Source organism: Papaver somniferum, chromosome 3, assembly GCF_003573695.1.
Source record: "Papaver somniferum cultivar HN1 chromosome 3, ASM357369v1, whole genome shotgun sequence".
Taxonomy (NCBI): domain Eukaryota; kingdom Viridiplantae; phylum Streptophyta; class Magnoliopsida; order Ranunculales; family Papaveraceae; genus Papaver; species Papaver somniferum.
Genome location: NC_039360.1, coordinates 161465459 through 161471106, shown reverse-complemented (window position 1 = coordinate 161471106; position 5648 = coordinate 161465459).

The window sequence follows — 5648 nt, the reverse complement described above, 5'->3', positions numbered from 1 at the left end:
TACCGGAACGACTAGTTTCTACCTCCATAAATACGGCTCGAGTTTGATCTCACAAATTTTCAATAATCTTTCATCCGATCAATATTTTCTTAATTTCAATTTCTTTCGATTTTCAACCATGAATTCTAATTTTGGTTCTTCTGAGGGAGATATGAAGATGGATGAAATGTTGTATGAAGAAGAGGAAGAAATGTGTATGGAGTTTTTGCGTCAAATGGATGAAGATGCAATTCAAGATAGAAGAAGGAGAAATTTTATGTCCCAATTATAAATCGGGATCATACAAAGCCTTTAGAGCCATATGAAGTTGCGACTAGAAGATGGACGTGGCGAGGTCGACATTTTTACCACGAAAAGATGATGCATGATTATTTTTATCTACGATTCCGCACGGGCCGCAACTTGACGCAATGGATTATGGCCGAGCTTTGTCCCGAACAAAAGATCACTGCGGCCCTCCGTATACTATGTTACGCGGTACCAACGGATTCCATGGATGAATACATCCGTATTGAGAAAACAACCACCTTTAGGTATCTCAAATTGTTTTGCAAAACAATAGTCGATTATTTTAGTCCAACCTTTTTAAGAAATCCTACCCAAGAAGATGTTAAAAGAATAACTGCAGAAAACACCGAGAGGGGATTTCCAGTAAAGCTAGGTAGCCTTGACTGCATGCACTGGACGTGGCATGCGTGTCCGGTTGAATGGGAAGGCCAATATAAGGGTCATTATCTAAAACCAACTGTAATTTTGGAAACTTCAGCTACTTATGATTGTTGGTTTTGGCATGCCTTTTTTGGACTCCCGCGTTCAAATAACGATCTCAACGTTTTATATAAATCACCATTGTTTAAAGATCTTAAGAATACGATCGCGCCGCACTGTAATTTCACCATCAACGGTCATCACTACAATCAGGGTTATTATCTAGCAGACGGTGTCTATCCAGAATGGTCAACTATGATTCAAGCTTATAGTCAGGTAGATTTTCGACCGACGACTTCGAATGATATGAAGTACTTTAACACCAATGAAATGCGGAAAGGATGTTGAACGCGCTTTTGGCATACTGAAAAGGAAGTTTTCCGTCATAGATGGGCCGACACGCTTTTTTAATCTTCAAGAAATGAGCGTAATTATGCAAACTTGTATCATTCTGCATAACGAGGTCATTAAAGAAACCAGACGTGACCCAATATGGACTATCTAGTTTTCCAGATGAATATTTGAGGCCGAATCTTGTGGTGGAGCATGGGCGTCCGACAAAAGAATATATACTTGCCATTGACAAACTCCAAAAACGGGAAATCTATGGAGAACTGAGACAAAATCTAACTAATAACTATTGGACTTTAAAAGGATCAAGAGACGATGTGCAGTGGCGAGGGAGAGGCAGATATATGTTATTTTCAATTTAGTGTTGTTTATTATAATTAATATGTTTTTGAATTTAAAGTTATTTTTTAAACGACCACACTTAAAATTAAAATGAAGGAAATTATATTAAAAATAATTTTAAATAAACAAGTACAATTAAATTAAATTAAATTAAATTAAACTTTAACTAAACAAGAATTAAAATCAGTTATCAAGATTGTATTCATCTTCGTTTTCTACCGAGCATCATCTTCGTCTTCTTCCACGTTCACATACTAGCCAGTTTGTTAAGGGGATTTAATTGTTCGGCTGGGACTTGTTGGTGTTCGGCCACACCCATTTCCTTAATCCATGTAGAAAGTTGTCGTTCATTCATTGTTGAAGTATTCAAGGCGAGTAACTTGTTTAGCTTACAATCCTTATAGTATTGTTCTCGCGAAAGAAGACTTTTTCATTGATTATTTATAGCAATGCCACGGTCTCGGGCTCTATCTGCTTCTATCTTCAACTCAAATTCCTTGTAATCAGCAGAGTTGAACTCGTTTGAACCTCCTTCTAATGTTCGTTGGGCCTGGTCTCTCATTGTTTTTGCTGCTTTCGGACCCCCTCCTCTTCTTCTATTGACGTTGGTGTTAACGTCTAGATTAGAATTGTGTTGTTCCTGACTACTTAGAGACCCGGTATACAGATCCAGTTCCTTCATGTGAGGAAGTAGGCCCTCCATTTTGAAAATCCTGCGAGATTGGACCATGTGGTGATCTTGAAGGCACTTAATTATCTTCCAGCAAGTATGGATTAAACTTTTTAAGCACCCTCAAAATGGTGAAACAAGTTGCATGTTGGAAGCTAGATTTGTGGGATCTTTGCCACTCTTCCCGACATCTTCGTTCCACATTCTGTTCGCCATCATCACTTCTTCTATTGCGCCACATTTGGTTGACCAAAGCTACATATTCATTAACAGATGCTAAATGATACCGTTTTGATCTTTTTACCTTGGAAGCTATTATTATAGAGGCGGAATTCAGAATAATAATAGACGAGAAACTTAGAAAACAAAACACAAGTAGTGATTCGAAGAAATATATCTACTCTAGATTATGAACAAGAAAACGCTTTACAATTTCGTCTTTGTTACGCTCACAATCTCTCTAGACAGTGGATCAAACCTTAAACTGTTTGCTAAGCTTGCTTTTACAATAATTAATTGCCTCACAGACTTATCTCTAGGTGATTTGTCTCACAAACCTCATTTCTTTAATCTAGACGAGTCTATATCACAAACCACACTCTAGATTGTTTTAGCTATAAGCTAAACATCTTTATTTATAGTTGTAACGGTTTCCCAAAACCTTATAGGAATTTATTTCCTTTTGTAGGACTAATTCCTTTTCTAGGTATATTACCTAAACTAAGAATAATTCTCAAAACAATACTCCTTCCTAAACTAGGAATTTATCCTAAACAAGGAATCCTTCCCAATATAGGATTTTATCATCAATTCGTCTTGAGGATCACTAGTTCCCAGGGAAAGGAAGATACACATGTATCATGCGCCCCCCTCAAGAATTTGAACTCCTGTGAAAGTTATATTTGTAGGTTAGGGAACTCGTGAGTTCCTTTCACCTGCTGAACTTTCTCTCCTTGCCGGGAAATTGACCTTGCCATCTACTTAGGAAAGTCTCATTCTCTTTCTGGCGTGTCTTTGCCGCTCTTCGCTCCATAATGCAATCTTCTTCGAGTGATTCTTCTCTATCAAACCACAAGTCTTCTACATGTGGCAAGATCATCTTGTCTTCTCCATCATCATCCAGTAGTGGTGGTTCAAACATACTTAACCTTCTTAGGTCTTCTTCTTGTTGTTTGGTGATGTATTCTAAACTAACTCTACTCGGCTTCTCGTCAAGAGAACGGGTCACAAAGAGAATGAATTTTGTACTAGGATTCACCAACCTTTTATCCTGAGTCACTGTAATCAAGCTTTCTCCCTCAAGAGGAGAGTCAATAACTCGTATTACAAAAGCTCTTCCATCTTTGGTAAAGGTATACTTCTGCTCCCTCCTATGTAAAACCGCATCTCGATCCCACAAGTAAGGACTACCAAGTACAACTTGACAAACATCCAGTGGAACTGCGTCGCATGTAACCTCTTCAATGTATGACTCATAAAAAGTGAACTTGTACGCGCACTGCTCTGCAACCTGTAGACCACCTTCCTTTTGAAGCCATCCTAAAGGATAGGGTTTCGGATGTTTGAAAGTCTTCAAACCCAACTTCTCTAACAAAGAATATGAAAGTAAATTCTTCTGACTTCCCGGGTCAATAACAACATCGATTAGTGTCGTCTTAACCTGCATCTTAACCGTAAAGAGTTGTTCCCTAGGATCGTCCTCCATAAGTTCTTCTACGCCTCCTGCCATTAGAGAGAGCTTTTGATTAGGTTATGTTAGTCCTTTGACTTCTTTTGGAACTTGCGTGACTAGTGTTGCCATTATGGATTCTTTCTTCTGCAACCCTTTTGCTTTTAGATTAGGATACTTCATCGAATACTTATCAACAACATGCCCTGTTTGTTTGCAATGATTACAAACTAAACCTTTTCGGTCGTTAGACTTCCCTTTCTCTTTGCTCATTTTATCTCCTTTAGCGAAGAAACTTCCAGACTTCCCATTGGCGTTTTCCTCAACATCAGTTTTCTTAAGCCTGCCTTCAATGACATTAGCTTTTATGCTTGCTTCGGAGATTGTATCCACCAAAAACATCTTTAACTCCTTCCGTATATACTCATGGAACCAGGAGATATATTTCATATAGATAACATATCTCCTAAGTCTAAATCCAAAATCATAGCTTGATTCTGAAATTCTGAAGCATATTCTTGTATGGTTTGGTTGTAAGTCTTCTTCAATTTGTACCACTTGAACCATCTCTCCTCAAAGTAGTCAACCGGATACAATTGTTTCCTTACAATTGCCTTGAACCTTTTCCACGACAGTGCTCCCTTACCTAGATTTTGTCTTTGATAATCTTTCCACCAGGTTAGAGCATGCTTTTGGAGCTTCAATACCGAGAAAGCAATCTTTTCCCTTGAACCATATTCAAAGAAAGAAAAATACGTCTCTAGACGTTCAATCCAATCATCCAATTTTTCTACATCGACACCCATCGTAAAGTGGAATATCAACACGAAAATCAATTTTCAGATTCTTACCATGAGGTTTAGTTGATGTAGAACTTTTAAGAAGCTTACTTTTCTTCTTATCTTCATCCTCATCTTATTACTCTTCTTCTTCTTCTGAATCGTCTTCTTCTGAATCGTCTTCTTCCGAATCATCTTTTTCCGAAGCTTCAGGTGTAGGTGTAATTTTTTTCTTCGTCTTCGACTTGGGTGTATCAGAACGAATACATTCACTGAGCTCCTGAAGGGTAACTTGAATTGACTTCATTTCTGTTTGCAGCGTAGCCACCTTTTATTCCATAGTCTGTGGTTCCCCTTCCTTAGGATCATCATCTGACTTTGTCATCCTTGATCCCCTTGTTTTCTTAACGTCCTCTAGCTTATCGAGTACCTCACCAAGCTTTATATAAAGAGATCTAGCGAAAACCATAAACCACTGGGATTTACCCTAAAAACTAACCTAGCTCTGATACCAACTTGATACGTTTTGATCTGTTTACCTTGGAAGCTATTATTATAGAGGTGGAATTCAGAATAATAATAGACGAGAAACTTAGAAAACAGAACACAAGTAGTGATTCGAAGAAATATATCTTCTCTAAATTATGAACAAGAAAACGCTTTACAATTCTCTCTTTGTTACGCTCACAATCTCTCTAAACAGTGGATCAAAACTTAAACTGTTTGCTAAGCTTGCTTTTACAATAATTAATTGCCTCACAGACTTATCTCTAGGTGATTTGTCTCACAAACCTCCTTTCTTTAATCTAGATGAGTCTATATCACAAACCACACTCTAGATTGTCTCAGCTATGAGCTAAACATCTCTATTTGTAGCTTTAACGGTTTCCCAAAACCTTCTAGGAATCTATTTCCTTTTGTAGGACTAATTCCTTTTTTAGGTATATTGCCTAAACTAAGAATACTGCTCAAAACAATACTCCTTCCTAAACTAGGAATTTATCCTAAACAAGGAATCCTTCCCAATATAGGATTTTATCCTCAATTCTTCTTGACGATCACTAGTTCCCAGGGAAATGAAGATACACATGTATCACTAAAATTGTGTGAAAACGATGAGACAACCCAT